The 16,980-nt window shown below is 44.9% G+C and overlaps 1 protein-coding gene across 1 annotated transcript in view; it reads right to left on the reverse strand.

Annotated features, from left to right (window-relative positions):
* rhoh (ras homolog family member H) overlaps positions 1-6,051 on the reverse strand; it is a 28,798-nt gene extending 22,747 nt beyond the window's left edge. The window contains exon 1 of the mRNA XM_055637343.1: positions 5,098-6,051. The gene's annotated coding sequence lies outside the window, so the exon portion shown is untranslated. The remainder of the gene's footprint in view (positions 1-5,097) is intronic.
* Positions 6,052-16,980: the final 10,929 nt, after the last annotated feature.

The raw sequence follows: 16,980 nt of genomic DNA on the forward strand, positions 1-16,980 counted from the left end.
GTTTCCAAATTGTTATATCAGGTCTGGATTTAAACAATGCCATGGCACAATTCAGCAGCTAAATTAACATGACAGCCGATAGAAACATAACAGATCTTCTTCCATTGAAATTACAATCCTAATTACAATTCCCCCATGGTAGGCTGATCCAGAAGGTCAAGATGCACGGGATTAATTGTGACTTGGCTGGATGGATTCAGAACTGGCTCACACATAGGAGAGAGGGGGTTATGGTGGACAGGCGTTACTCTAACGGGAGGCCTGTGATCACTGGAGTTCTGCAGGGATCTGTGCTGGGACCTCTGTTGTTTGTGATATACAGATATAAAAAGCATTAACAACATAGCAGGGTGAATAACGTATTAGGTAGAGTGAGACATTTAATGTGTGATTGTGCCACACAATACATATTCAGATTGAAGCGAAGAATGGATCATCTACTCAATAGAAATACAAGCAGATTGTGGTAAACGCGATATTGAAGGACACATAGTGCTGGAACAACTCAGCGGGTCAGGCAGCATCTCTTGAGAACATGAAAAGGTCGTTTTGGCTCAGTACCCTTGTCGCCTAGATGACTATTTAGGGACAGTCACTATGCCTTTGCACAGGGTAAGGTCACACCGAGCATGAGTTACTCCACCACTTGCGTACTTTTGTGTAAACTAGCATCTGTAGTTCATTGTTTCTACAGCATGATGTAGCTCAGCTACAGAAATGGGTGGAAAATTGGCAGATGGAGTTTAATCCAAGCAAGTGTGAGGTGCAGCACTTTGGGAGGTTGAATATAAAGGGACAGTATTCGGGTCCAAGTCCACAGCTCCTTGAAAGTGATAACAGAAGTAGATAAAATGGTAAAAGCCCTGTCCCACGGTACAAGTTCATTCCAGGAGCTCTTCCGAGTTTGCCCTAATTCGAACTCGGAGATTTACGGTAATGGCCACTCGTCGGTACTCGGGGCTCTCGTGGACATTTTTCAACATGTTGAAAAATCTTCACAAGTCTTCCCGTGTTTACCTGCCGTTAGCGAGTCTTCCCGAGTACCTGCCGTTGGCGTGACAAACCGCTAAGAAACGTCCCCGAGCTCCGACGTACCCGCTATGTTCATTCTCCGTGCTTACCACGAGTTTGATTTTTTTTTAAACTTGGGAGAGCTCTTGGAATGAACTTGTACCGTGGGACAGGGCTATAAAGGCGGCTTATAGTACATTTGGCTTCATTGGTTCGGGAATTGAGTATTAGGGTCACAAAGTCATGTTGCACCTTTATCGGGCTTCAGTCAGCCCACATTTGGATGACCACGTGCAAATCTGGTTGCCCCATTCCTGTGCTATACTGTTCTATGTTCTATGTTTTATGTCAACTTCCATGGATAAGAACCTTGGTCTATTGATGGCTATTGGCTGCTGTAGAGGTGGTTCACAGCTCCGATGATCTGAGTTTGATCCTGACCTGCAGCACTGTCTCTGTAGAATTAGCTCATTCTCCCTGTGGGGTTCTGCCAGTTTCCTCCCTCATCCCAAAGATATGTTGGTTTGGAAGTTAAGTGGCCACTGTAAATGTTTCTTGGTAGAATCTAGGAGTGTTGATGGGAATGTGGGGAGAATAAAATAGGATTAATGTACAAGAGATGCTTGATCGTCAGTGTGGTCTTGGTGGATCAAATAGCCTGGTTCCATGCTATATTACTCTGGTTCAATAAAAAGCAACCGAGTATTTAGGTACAGGTTTGACAACATGCAGTAGAGTTTAGCAAGAACCTAAATTCCCCGAGAGTAGCCCAAAGACCATTAGAACTGTTGAGTAGAGTGACAACGAGAATGCAGATTGAGTTACAGAATTTCATTTACATCGCGACTTCAGGTGGTAAATTAAAATTATCAAATAATAAATCAATATGTCAATATCTTTTCTAATTAATCTTAATTGGTTTTCATGAGTCATTATAGTCATAGAGTGATACAGCATGGAAACAGTCCCTTCGGCCCAACTTGTCCACACCGGCCAACATATCCTAGATTCACTCGTCCCACCTGCCTGCGTTTGGTCCATATCCCTCCAAACCTGTCCTATCCATGTACCTGTCTAACTGTCTCTTAAACGTTTGGATAGTCCCAGCATCAACTACCTCCTCAGGCAGCTTGTTTCATACACCAGCCATCTTTCGTTTGAAAATGTTACCCCTCAGATTCCTATTAAATCTTTTCCCTTTCACCTTAAACCAATTTGCTCTGGTCCTCGATTCACCCACTCTGGGCAAGAGACTCTGTGCATCTAATGGTAAATAAATCATGCTGGTGTATAAAATTAGCATAGTTCGTAAATAAAATTGTGTAATTGTGTAGTCCGTAATTGTGGTGTGAGATTTTGCTGTAGAATTTCTGATTGCGTACTTATAAACCAAAGATCTTTGTCCGTCACATTTGATGGGATAAAACAAGATCTGAGTGCATAATGAAAATTGATTTTCTTTACATCGGAGATTACTATAATTCAGAGAGTATGATTAATTATATTGTGCTAAATAATAAGATGTGACAGTGGACACAAGTGAATCGCTGATCAGTAGCATGAAATGCATGATGCGGCATTAATACTCCTTTCCACATATAGAGTTACACAGAGTGGAAACAGGCCCTTCGGCCCAACTTGCCTAAGCCGACCAATACAGGTAGCTGATACTACAATATATTTCTACTCCAATTAATTTTAAGATATAAATAATGGGCATGTAATAGTCATGATCCACAAACATTTACTTTAATGATAGCATAAATAATTCCATTAACTGGAAATGCAGTTGAGGGCAGTGAAGCTCTTCAAATCATTCTCTGCATGAAGTAAATGAAGTAATTTTTTACATGTTCAATCTCACATTAGACCAAATTATACTGTCATGTGATATGATATACAATCAATGGAAAGCAATTTTTGCAAGCCCAGATCTGAAGCCATTCAATTTGCTTCAGGCAAAAATAATAGTTCTACGCTGAAGAAACATACTACACTAGAACTAAGTTTGCATAGACATATTTTTTAAACACAACTGGAGGCCTCTAACAAGATAGCTTTTCGAACGGATGTCTCCTCCATCAGTTACTACCAAAAAAATGAATTTCCTGTCATGTATCAATGCACCCACAATAACATTTCTTATCCTTTGTGTAAACCAAAATATCAATCCCATTTTATACATGTTAACCCATTTTTTTCTTCTTGCTGCATGGAAAATGCATTAATGTAAGACAACAGAATATTGCAAGCCACCCACGTCTTTGCATTTGTAGTGACCATGGAATATTATACGCAACAAACCTTCTCCATTATAGTCAAGTTAACAACAAATGAGACAAACATTTCAAATGTCCTTGCAACACCCAATTCATTCTCCAAGGTATGATCTTTAAGTGAAGCAAGCAAGACAAAATTAATTTAAATCATTCGACAAAATAACAATTCCACAAAATATGAAATATTTTAAAGCTCTTTTCTGCTCTTAATTTCTTTATGTAATCTTCCTTTTGGTCTCACGAGGTCTTAAATTCAATTTACATTTTCAATATTCTTGATAAATTATTGAATATAATCTCTGGGAATGTTTCAAAAGGTAAGATAGATCCATTTATATTGTTCATTACCACACAAACTATGCTTACAAGATATTAGTTTACATACTTTTACTAAAGTGAGGTTTATCGATGTGCGTCAAAGCCGACCAGCACTAAACCTATGTTGCCACGCCGTATGCATAAGAGTGCTCAGGCATTAAACTCACATTAGTACATAAAAGTCCAAATAAGATAAACAAGGCAAAGATCCTGCTTTATTTCCACAAAGGAGATCGGCACCTATTTATTTAACATTGCTGGCAAGATCAGCATTCATTGCCCATTCCTAATTGCCCATCAGAAGGTGGTGGCTTGTAATATTTTTAAATGCTTAAGACCTTCTGAATGTGCACTTACTTCCAATGCTGTTGGGTAAGGAGTTGCAGAATCTACACCCAGGAATGGTGAAGGACCAACACTATCTTTCCAGGTCAGAATAATATGTGACAGAGAGGAAGGTGGTGGAGTTCCTTTCACCTTCTTGGTTTTTTTGAGTGATTGTTGGAGTAGCCTAGATCAGCATCTACAACATTTTATCAGTGGTGCACATGCTACATGGGCGGCAGAGAGTATGAATATTTAGGTGTTGGGATTAATGAACAGATATTTTTCTGACTAAGTTGGACTATTTTGCCACAGTATTTCTAGTACCATTGGAAAGCTTTACCCAATATTCACATGTCTCTTCACAATTGTGAAGAGATGTTAATGGAAACTACAAGCTTAATGTATATTATAGAAACCATGAACATGATATACAATATGGCTGCGCATTGGTGTTTTTATGTTACTATTGCGAATTATCTCATCTGTGCAGTAGGTTGTGACCATATTCATCTTATCTGGCGATCATTTTTGCAGAACTTGCTTTGGTCAGTTTTTGAACACAAATTGGCTCTATCTGACATTATAGACAATAGGTGCAGGAGTAGGCCATTCGGCCCTTCGAGCCAGCACCGCCATTCAATGTGACCATGGCTGATCATCCCCAATCCTGCCTTCTCCCCATATCCCCTGACTCCGCTATTTTTAAGAGCCTTTAAGATTTTGGAAGTGTTAGAAGTGCCCTGGGCATCGTCTTCCTTCCAACTTGATGGGAGGCGCTACCTTCCTCAACGGAAGATGATGACCACTTGCCCCTGGAGGCAGGAGACGCTCGGTCCCCTCCCCTTAACCGGCTTCCTCCCGATGTTAGACTTAGACAAAACGAGGTAAAAGAGCGGCAGATACTTCCCAACCAAACTTCCCGCTGGCACGACGACACATCGTGCAGCAATCGCACCCCTACAACCATGGGCAAATCTGCAGGTTCCACTAGGACCTTTTTTAAATCCAATAATTCAGTGAAGTAAATTACTTTTAGCCACTCATATTCAATGCGCGTGTGTCTCATCAACGTGGGTGGCGGTTCCCGCTAAAAATTCACTGGAGCTCGGGTATTTATATACCCTCTCTCTCTCTCTGTGTGTCTCGCTTGCCGCCGACTTACCCCGGCCTCCGCTCTCCTCCAAGGCTCCGAACAGCCCCCTCTCACTCGCATCCGACAAATCAAGGCACCTGAATCCTCTCCAGCCGGCGAAACTACCCTCAGTTTGCAACTTCTCGCTCAGATAGGAAGTTGGTCCACCCTTCACGCTGGACAACATCTACAATAGTCCGAGTGCTCGCTCTCACAGGCCGCCTCGCATCTCAGCAGCCAACACGTCTGCGGCGTCCGAGGGGCAACTGGAGTCAGTCAGGGCTGGGTCACGGGGTAGGAACCAAGACAGAGACTCACTTCTGCAAGACTCCTCCACTCTAGCTCGGCAGCACATCCTGTGTTGCAAACAGCAGAGCTGCAGACAAGAGGCTTCGCATACATAACCTTTTGCGGTTTGTTCTTCGTAGCAAAGTTAAAGGACAACACAGCTGGAAGGTGGGTGTCAATTCGTAGCGCCTCGCTCGCCTTGTGGCAAATGCTGACACCGAAGTGTTCCGTCGTTCCTCGCCAACCTGCCTGCATGAGGGTTGAAATGAAGGAACTCGAAAATCTCAACACTTCTTCATCATTCAATTGGGAGCCAGCCAGAATCAAGTACACGGGACAAGATGTTAAGAAGTCCCTTGTGGAACAATGGAAAACATCTTCAATGAAAAATGCGGGAAATGCTCAACGGGCCTGATCACACACCGCTATAAAGGTAACTGCGGACAGACGTGCATTCCAAAAACAGAACATGCTGGAAACGTTCAGGTGGCATATGTGTATAGAGAAACAACTTTAACATTTCAGGTCAAAATCTTAGTCAGAAATTAGTCTTGACCCAAAACATTGTGGAATGCACTTGCTAAATGATATCATTTATACTCCATCAGTGTCCAGCAACCAGCACCCCGATAAAGGGAAACCACAACCCTTTCCCCTTGACCTACAATAACATAATCGTCACGATCAGTATCTTGGGGATCACCACTGACCACAAGCAGCTCGACCACCCCTCGACCACCCCTAATGTGATGCTAAATGATAGGTATTTCCGGTTGAATGTTTCACATCCTGATCCCTCCAATCCTCGTTGCCATCTCCAACGGGGTTGTAAAAGTTGCATTAGAAAGCCAGAGTGGGGGTGGGAGATTACAACCTTCACGTGGTCCACACTGTTTCAACGAATGCAATCAGCCTGGCGCACACAAACAGAAGATCAAACAGAACAAGTTGTCTTACAAGGTTAAGCTGTGCACGCCGTACGCAAGAAGAAGATCCCAGAGTGCATCATTGGAGAGTGGTCGAATAAAATCGTGAAGGCTCAATGCATGAGGACACAACCATATTTACCATTCATTTGGATAGTTGCAGCTATAATGGCAGACAACAACATCAACGCATTTACACCAGACTAGTTCACTATGATTTCCACCTCTGTCTCCAACCTCAATATATGCCTCCACACTCACAAGAATAATTTAATGCATTTGCACCCATGTTTACAACCTGCCCAATTAAAATGAATAAGTATGGCAGAAAGGACCAAATATGATTTATGGCCTATTACATATTCTGAGCCTGGGAAACCAACAAAGCAATCATATATTTGCTTTCTGGCAATTGTTCTGTTTTGTCCTCCAGTGTCATTTCAATGACAGGTTTAAGATAGGAGTTTTGGAACAGTTATTTGTCCACTTCTGTTAATAAAAAAGCAAAGAACTTTAAATGTAAAATGAATAATTGACCTTGCATTGATTGCTATTTACGGAAAAGACTATAGATTCATACAGCATGGAATCAGGCCCTTTGGCATAACTCGTACAAGCCAACCAAGATGCCCCATTTAAGCTAGTCCCATTGCCCACATTTGGCCCATGGACCTCATAACCTTTGAGACCAATTTTTAATAAAATGTCAAATCATAGGAAAGTATGTGCAGGACTATTGCATGTTGGCAGGATCGCATCATCAGCAGAGTCTTCTGTTGGAAAATAGGTTGTTAACATAAAAGCCAAATAATATTCACGCTCTAGGTTCACATATATAGCAACTTGGTTTATAGAAATGAAGAAGAAGTATTAGTGACCTTAGTTAAAGGAATCCCATTCATTCGGTTTGGATTCTCATATGTAATAATTATGCTAAGCAGCAATGATTGCGAGCATTAGAGAGAGTTAACGTTCTAGTTACGTTTTCTTGCTCCATTAGATGCTGCAGACAAATGCCATAATGTAAGCTCAAAACCTGTGCTCTTATTCATTCACCAGATCAGGACGTTAATCCCAATTTATTTTAACAACTTTGTTGATCTCATTGTGAACCCCAATTAAATCTTCCTTTATTTGTTTATATTCACAATTTAATACATTCAGCCTTGATTAACCAATGCTGCAACTACTACAAGGTGAATATAACCACTCCTGATGTACAGTAGAACCAAACTGTGCTGTAAGTACAAAATACACCGCGGGGCTTGTTTTCACAGAGGCCCAGGGAGCCGTTGGTGCGAGGGGAGGAGTACCTGCGCTGTAACCAAATCGCCAACGTTCCAGAGAAGTCTGGGGGAAGCCTCTGATTGGTTTACATTTTTACATTTCTGCCTTTAGGTTAAGGATTCTGGGAGTTAAGGATTCTTTGGAGATCAGATGTCTGGCAGTGACAAAAAAAACCCGTCTCCATCTTAAAGTGTATATACTCAACAGATTTATTTAGTGATATTAGATCAATGATGATGCTACATTCACCATCTTTTGTAGTTTTGGTGAATATATTCGATACAAATTCCAATGGTTATGTTTACTCCCATGATCCGTTTAGTAATGAGCCTTTCTAGTTCAGCTTGACCTTCTCACTTCTCTTTTTTAGAGGGAGAAAATGCCCTTTGGGCGCATTGCTGAACTGGCGGTAATATGCCCAATTTGAATTCAAGTTTTTATCCACTAATACTGTTGAGTATATATTAGTTATTTGTGACAGCACCCCATGCTTTATCAACAAGTGTGCCCCCCCCCCCCCCCCCCCCCCCCCCCGCCGTTAGTAGAACACCCTTATTTAGTGTAAACTGGGAGGAACCAGACTACCTACCTCCATGTTTATTGTTTTTTCATGAAGGCTTAGTTTTGCTGGTATGCTGGTGCTGTCGGTGGGGCGGCGCATTTTCCCACGGCTCCGCTCTGGGCCCCTGTCTAAAAAGAACTTTGGGGGTAATGTGAAGCGGTCGCCAGGCTTTCACCAGTCCTTGTTCGATATTTGCTGGTGGATGCTGAGGGGTGCTGCCAGCTGGGTGTTGGATGCGATGTCCTGCTCGTTCCATGGCCTGCCCTCATGAGGCGCACAGGTTTAGCTGCCTCTCTTCCCGCAGCAGCGGTTTGCATAGCCCCGTATATTTGGGGTTGTGGGCAGGTCTTATATGCACAAATGTCAGTCGAGTATCCCAAATTTGGGAACATCTTAGGCGTCAGCACACTCGTAGTGCAACGGGATAGTCTCATCCTGGGAGAACCACCTTGGTGATCATGGCGTCTCGCCTGCCAGGTGAGTATGATCCGTGGAAAAAACGAGCAAAGGCGGTGACATCTTGACCCTCTGTTAGGAGCTTCAAAGTTCGCTGCTTTTAGCTCTTGTATGTGAGTCTGCTGACCCAGCTGCCTGCGGATTTGCCTCTAGAAAGGCCTACTCCTGCAGGGCTTTGTTTGGGAAGATGGTCGCGTGGAGGAGCCATGTAGTGGCCCACGACACCCAGTAGCTCTTCCTGATCCTGCTCTCCTGGCATACTGCTGTTCTTGTCCGCCTGCCCAGCGTTTAAGCCAGCCCAGCCCTGGCCTCCTTAGCTAGCCTCAAAAGAGGGAGCAAAAGGGTGTGCTATAAATTGGAGGAGGCATAGCTCAAACTCCGCTGTTGCATCAATCCCTCTACAAGGGAGATGGCTAGTGCAATAGCACTGGGGTAGGAGTGTCAGCTCCCTTGGCATTCAGCCAGTGACCCCTCGTTTTCCCTGGAGGTTTTGAACTCCATGACCTCCTCTGGCTTGGGGAGACAGACATACTTATTTTTGCTGTCTCCAGCCTGTTCCAGTGTTGGAGGAAGTTGATTCCTGTAGAACCTGTAATTTTGGTAAGGTTTTTGTCTTACCTGTAGTTAGAGGCTGCCTGCCGTTTTTTCAGGCGGCATTGTAGCAGTTCCCGGGCGGCGATTCTCCTTGTCAGGAGTCTGCAGGGCTGCCGGTCGGGTTTTTAAATTTCCCTCCGGTCCGCTGCTGTTAACCAAACAGCTGTTCAGCGGACCGGCATCAGCGCAGCTCTCTGTCAGCGGTCCGCAGCGTGTGCGGTCCCGTTTGCGCCTATCCCCCTCCACTGTCGGCTCCTTCGCTGGAGTCGAACAGGGGCCGCTTCCTCTGCTGCTTTGCTCCCCCTGGAGCAAAAACCACAGGGCCCGATTAAGGTAAGTACTTACCTCACGTTCCTTGGTTGCGGGAGCGCCCGACTCCCGCTGGCCGCGTGTGCACAGCTGTGCGATTATGCCGCACCTGCGCACTGGGCTGGGGTCTTCACGGAATCACTCACGTGACTCCGAAGTAAAATTTACAGTCCTCTGTAATCCAACCCTTCTGAGATAAATATATTCTACTTCCATTTTAATCATTTTGGTACCATTTCCTCTTCTTTCAGTGATTTTTATACTTGACCAACATTTCTGGAATCATTCACAATCAATCTTTTTATCGAGTCCACATCACAAGATTAGAAATAGTTTAAACAGAGCTGAACACACTTCTTGACATCTGCATAAATTGGCATCTTGCGCTTCTTGTGCTTCTTGTGCATAGCGGTGGAAAGATTGATGGAAACAGGGCCGCGACGTGAACACTCTTTCCTTGGCCCCTTCACAATCAATGTCTGCTCATCATTAAGAAAATTACACCTATCTATGTTTGGTCTAAAGTGGACGACTTCATTATGTCCCCAATTGGACTCCATCTGCCATAGTTATGTCTGCTTACTTTATTTATCAATAAGCAACATCAAATCTTGCTATCCATCTACACGATTTATATTACCTAACTCAAAGCAGCCAGCATTTTAAACTGTAGCTTTTTAATACACATCATTTATAAATGAATAGTATGTGAGGAATAGTGGTGTGCATCACTGTTTACTCATCAGTTATTTGACCACCCTCCAATGATGCACTTTGGGATATTTCAGTGTGGAAAACATAGAATTTACTGTTTCTTGAGAAAGGTATAGATTAGAGTTATGTGTTGGTGGGTTCCTGATCTGTGTAAAATAAATAAATAATCAGACTTAATTCTCACACCTGATACCACTGGAGAAACTTTTGCTGGGAAACTGCTTGTCTGATTGTTACCAGACAAAGAGAAAACTGGACCTACTCTGACCGTTTTCTAAATTCACTGCTAACATTCACTACCAAGGCACAGACTTGTCAAATTATTTGAAGAAACAGGAGGTGGGTGTTGAGCAATTGCTCCAAAACGTTACTGCTTCCAAAAGAAGAGGATAGGAAATTAGAGAGGAAAACAATGCATTCTAAATAGAAGTAAGGAATAAAATATTAATTGCTTATTCAATCCTGTACCTATTGTGACATGTATAATTCTCAACTGAAAGTTTCTTCCTGGACCTTGCCAAAGTTACATGACATGACAATAAATTGAAACATTGAAACGCCAATATTCATTATAACTGGTCCCCTTTTTCCTTGAATTTCAACTGTATAATATTAATCCTTGTTCAATACGTACCAGGGCCCCATCTCCGACCTCTACTTCCACTACATCGACGTCTGCTTTGGTGCCACCTCGTGCACCCACACACAACTGACTGAGTTCATCCACTTCACCACTAACTTCCATCCGGCACTCAAATCACCTGGACTATTTCCGACACTTCCCTACAATTCTTTGACCTCACTATCTCCATTGCAGGTGATAGACTTCTGACCGACATACACTATAAACCTACTGACTCCCATGGCTATCTGGACTACACTTCTTCCCACCCTGCTTCCTGTAAGGACTCCATCCCCTACTCCCAATTCCTCCATCTACGCCGCATCTGCTCCCAGGATGAGGCGTTCCACACCAGGGCATCTGAAATGTCCTCATTCTACAGGGAACGGGGGTTCCCCTCTTCCACCATAAATGAGGCTCGCACCAGGGTCTCTTCCATACTCCGCAACACTGCTCTCGCTCTCCATCCCCCCACTCGCAATAAGGGCAGAGTCCCCCTAGTCCTCACCTTTCACCCCACCAGCCGTCACATACAACAAGTAATCCTCCGTCAGTTTCGCCACCTCCAACATGACCCCACCACACGCCACACCTTCACATCTCCCCCCATGTCTGCCTTCCGCAAAGACCGCTCCCTCCATAACTCCCTGGTCAATTCTTCCCTTCCCTCCCGTACCACCCCCTCCCCGGGCACTTTCCGTTGCAACCGCAAGAGATGCAACACTTGTCCCTTTACCTCCCCCCTCGACTCCGTTCAAGGACCCAAGCAGTTGTTCCAGGTGCGACAGAGGTTTACCTGCATCTCCTCCAACCTCATCTATTGCATCCACTGCTCTAGATGCCAGCAGATCTATATCGGTGAGACCAAGCGGGGTAGTTAGCGTTTGCATATCTCCTTGAAAACCAGAGACGCAAAAACGAGAGAGATTTTTTACCTCTCCCCCTACTCCCCTCTCTCTCCCTCTCTCTCACTCTCTCACTCTCTCCCCTCTCTCTCTCTCTCCCCCCTCTCTCTCTCTCTCTCTCTCTCTCTCTCTCTCTCTCTCCCTCTCTCTCTCTCTCTCTCTCTCTCTCTCTCTCTCTCTCTCTCTCTCTCTCTCCTCTCTCTCTCTCTCTCCCTCCCTCTCTCTCTCTCTCTCTCTCTCTCTCTCCCTCCCTCTATCTCTCTCTCTCTCCTCTCTCTCTCTCACTCCCCTCTCTCTCTCCCTCTCTCCCTCCTCCCTCTCTCCCCTCCCCTCTCCTCTCTCTCTCTCCCCTCCCCCCTCTCTCTCTCCTCCCCCTCCCTATCTCTCTCCCCCTTCCTCCCCCAACCCCCTGCCCCCCCCCCCCCCCCTCTCTAGACGTGCCTGCGAGTTGGGGGCTATGCGTCAGTGGATAAGGCAGTTATGGGGTAAAAGGAGCAAATTAATATTATTAATATAATATCAAAGGGGGTAGTTAGTGTGTGTGTGGGGGTGGTTAGTGTGTGTGACCCAACGGGTCTGCACTTGGTCTAGTATATTATTAAAACTCTCATCTTGTTTGTTTTTATCTATCTATCTATCTATCTATCTATCTATCTGTCTATCTATCTATCTATCTATCTATCTATCTATCTATCTATCTATCTATCTATCTATCTATCTATCTATCTATCTATCTATCTATCTATCTATCTCTCTATTCATCCATCTATCTATCTATCCGTATGTTTACCCGGAACTATGCCAAAACGGTACATGATAGTGCTAACGTTTTTGCACCACCTTACTCACAATTGTCCTGCGGTGGTTGGTATCAAGTTTCGTTCAGATTGATGCTATATTTCACAAGTTATTGACATTAAAAAGTTGACAAAACCCAACTTTGAGAACAATAACTTCAGATGCTGTGACAGTGGCTGGCAGATTCTGGCCGTTTGCAGCTTGACGTCACAATGGGATCTAATTCACATAAGCTGCCATGAACAGTGCTCCACCCGACAATGACATCACAAGTGGATCTCATTTACATAAGTTGCCAATCAACAGTGTTCCACCCATTGCAATGAGAGATTTGTTACATTATTGTAAGGAGAGGGGGGGAGTGGGGAGGGGAGGAGAAGAAATGTTATTTAAACATTGTTTTTAGTGGGGGAGTGCGATGGGGAGAAGTGAGGGAGTGACTGAGGGTAGGGAAAAGGAGAGGGAGGGAGGGAGAGGTGAGGGAGGGAGTGGAGGAGTAAGGAGGGAAGGAGGAAAGGGAAGAGAAGAGGGAGGGTGAAGTGTAGGGGATGGAGTATATGAGCCGCGCCTGCGCAGATGGGGGCTATGGGTGAGTGGTGGAATATTGCGTTCGGGGAACGGGTTGCGTTGGAAACGGGTGAGTGGTGGAATGTTGCGTTGGGGGAACGTGGCCCAACGAGTCGGGGTAGGGAGGGAAGAGGGATTATGGAGGGTGAGAGGGAGTGACTGAGGGTAGGGAAAAGGAGAGGGAGGGAGTGGTGGGGGGAAGAAGAGAGGGGAGAGAAGAGCGAGGATGAAGAGGATGGGGAGTGACTGTTGGGGGATGAGGGGACATGAGCCACGCCTGCGCAGTTGGGATCTATGGGTGAGTGGTGGAATATTGCATTGGGGGAACGGGTTACATTGCCCTTAACAGGCTTTCCCCCACCTACATCACAAGTCTGCTTCCCCACCACACCACCTCCAGGTCCCTCAGATCGGCCGACTTGGGGTTACTGAACATCCCGCGGTCTGCGCATAAGCTCAGGGGCGACCGTGCCTTTGCGGTTGCAGCTCCTAGACTGTGGAACAGCACCCCTATTCCCATCAGAACGGCCCCTTCCATCAACTCCTTTAAGTCGAGACTTAAAACTCATCTTTACTCTCAAGCCTTTCTTGACGTCCTCTGAGTGAGGGCTATATGTATGTATTTATGTATATACTTAATCTTTGAATCAATGTTGTATAACGTTAGTACCTCCACCAATTTAAAGCAATTGGCCAACGAGATTTGTTTTTTAAATGTGCTATAGAAATAAAAGTGACGTGACTTGACATTGGGGGAACGGGTGAGTGGTGGAAATGGGTTGTGTTGGGGGAACAGGCGAGTGGTGGAATATTGCGTTGGGAGAACGGGGCCCAATGGGTCCCACTTGGTCTAGTGAATATATAAATCACCAAAAGTGATGCTCTGAATCTAACGTCAGTGGTAGGGAAGTTATTCGATGGACAAGTTTAATCTGCACCTGAAAAGATGAAAAATAGTAAAAGATAGTAAGCATAGTTTTGTGAAGGGGAGGTGCCGTCCAATTAATTTGAACTTTTCAAGAGATTGTGAAATGCATTATGAAGGCATCATCATCAATGTAAACTGTATGAATTTCACTCAGGCCATTGATAGGTTTCACATGGGAGACCGTCAATGATTTTAGAGTCAACGAGATGCAGGGCAAGTTGGGAAGTTGGTTTGGTTAGAGGAGGCAGAAGTTGAGAATTGATTTTATGATTGGAATGCTGTGGTGGGTCCCTTTATGTTAGTTTGCATAAAAATGTAGGAGGTATGATTCATAAGTTTAGACTTGAAATGAAAATTGATGGTATTAAACCCCCTTTTCACGGTGCGGCTTGACGCAAGAGGTAACCAGAGTTTGACATCGTGGGAACCTCGTGCGGTAACAATACGGCATTCGTGGACCACCGTGGCGCTAACGGCAGTTAATCGTGTACCTTGGGTACTCGGGAGAAAATTCAAACATGTTTGAATTTGTCCAAGAGTGTCTTGTGCACTTGTGGTTGAGCATTGCAACATTTTATGAACGAAGTGTCCCGTGCGATATCGGTAGTAACTCTTGCGGTCACCGTGGGAACTCCTGCCAACGGTGAACCCGGAAGTTGGATAGAGTGAATCCAGCCAGTTTGCTATTTACATACAAATCTAATAAAACTAGCTAAGCATTTCATTAATGTCAGTGTGTCTCTTTTTGTCTGAAAGATGGGGGTGTCTTCATTTACTGGCGGTGGGTGTCTGTCACTGAAACAGGCAGGTAAGATTTCGCATCCACCTTGTGTGTGCGTCTCTCTCTCTCTCTCTCTCTCTCCCTCCCTCTCACACAGGCGTGAATGGATGAACTCCGCGGGCCAGGCAGCATCTACAGAGAGAAATGGACAGACGAGAGAGAGAGCGAGGCAGTCCTGGTCAGTCCTTTGAAGATAGACACCAGTTGCTTGGAGCAACTCAGCGGGACGGGCCGCATCTCTGGAGAGAAGGAACGTAAATGCTGCCTGGCCCGCGGAGTTCCTCCATTCATGCCTGTGTGAGAGTGAGGGAGGGAGAGTGTGAAGAAGGCTCTCGACCCGAAACGCCACCCGTTCCTTTTCTCCAGAGATGCTGCCTGTCCCGCTGAGTTGCTCCAAGCAACTGGTGTCTATCTTCAAAGGACTGACCAGACTGCCTCTCTCTCTCTCTCTCTCTCTCTCTCCCTCCCTCCCTCTCACACAGGCGTGAATGGATGAACTCCGCGGGCCAGGCAGCATCTACAGAGAGAAATGCTGGAGAAACTCAGCGGGTGCAGCAACATCTATGGAACGAAGGAAATAGACAACGTTTCGGCACCGCTGCACCCGCTGAGTTTCTCCAGCATTCGCGTGTGTGTGTGGGGTTGGGAGTTGGGGTGGTGGGGGGGGGGGGGGGGGGGGGGGGGGAGAGAGAGAGAGAGAGGGAGGAGGGGGGGAGAGAGAGAGAGAGGAGAGAGAGAGAGAGAGAGAGAGAGAGAGAGAGAGAGAGAGAGAGAGAGGAGAGAGAGGGAGAGAGAGAGAGAGTGAGAGAGAGAGAGAGGGGGGAGAGAGAGAGAGAGAGAGAGAGAGAGAGAGAGAGAGAGAGAGAGAGAGAGAGAGAGAGAGAGTCCTGGTCAGTCCTTTGAAGATAGACACCAGTTGCTTGGAGCAACTCAGCGGGACAGGCAGCATCTCTGGAGAGAAGGAACGGGTGGCGTTTCGGGCTGAAAGTTTCTTCAGACTGAAAGTTTCACCTCTCAGTAGATCATAAAATAACACAATCATCACGGTCAATGTGAGATACAGTCTTTATTCATATTTGACAAAATAAAAAGACGACTTCTTGCACATATTGAGAGAAGGTGCATCACACCAAACAACATTTGTCTAAAAAAACAGATTATTCTTCAGCTCATTAAAGAGCTCGGGTGAAAAAAACGAATAGAGTGTGTGACAACAAAGTAACATCATTTGTGCCACGTAATTAACTACACTACAGTCCACGATGTTCATTCGGGAAAGATCGGGAGACGGACAAGTCACTCGCACAAATGACAGAATTGCCGAGTACCGTGGGAACTCTTTACTCTACCCCCGTTATATTGTGTGATATCGTGCTAGACCACGACCACTCCACTCTGGCTACATCTTGCGTCAAGTCGCCCCGTGTAAACTACCCATAAGTGATAGTGTCCTCACATAGGATAGTCATAGTCAAGATAGTCATGAGCTACACAGTGGTGTTGGTCAGTAAGTAAGATGGGCATAGCAATGGCAGATAGATTTTAATCCTGATAAATGTGAGATGATGCACTATGGGAGGGCTAACGAGGATAGGACGGACACAATGAATGGTAGGACCGTACGGAGCATTGATGTACAGGAGAGCCTTGGTTTATCAGTTCAAGGATCACTGATTGTGGCAACACAGGTAGACAAAGTAATGATGAAGGCCTACATAATATTTGCCTTCATTAGCTAAGATATATATATAGTATAATAGAAAGGAGCTCTGGTACATTTTAGTCAAAAATGGTTAGGTCATAGTTGGAATACGGTGTGCAGTTCGGTCACCACTATTGGAAGGGTGTGATTGTTGTGGAAAGGGTGCAGAGAAGGTTCACTACGATGGTGCCTGTGAAGGAGAATGTCAGATACAAACAAATATTGGATAGATAACTTTGTTCTCCTTGGAGTGTAAGAGAATGAGAATGGCCTGATAAAAGCATAGGGTAGATAATAGTAAACATTTCACCATAACAGAGTGTTTATAATAAGAATTATTATAAGATTATTATAAGATTATTAGTATTAGTGTTTATTATGAGATCATTAAGGGTTTGGACACGCAAGAGGCAGGAAATATGTTCCCGATGTTAGGGGAGTCCAGAACCAGGGCCCACGATTTAAGAATAAAGA

The sequence above is a fragment of the Leucoraja erinacea genome, chromosome 1 (genome assembly GCF_028641065.1).
Source record: "Leucoraja erinacea ecotype New England chromosome 1, Leri_hhj_1, whole genome shotgun sequence".
NCBI classification, from domain to species: domain Eukaryota; kingdom Metazoa; phylum Chordata; class Chondrichthyes; order Rajiformes; family Rajidae; genus Leucoraja; species Leucoraja erinaceus.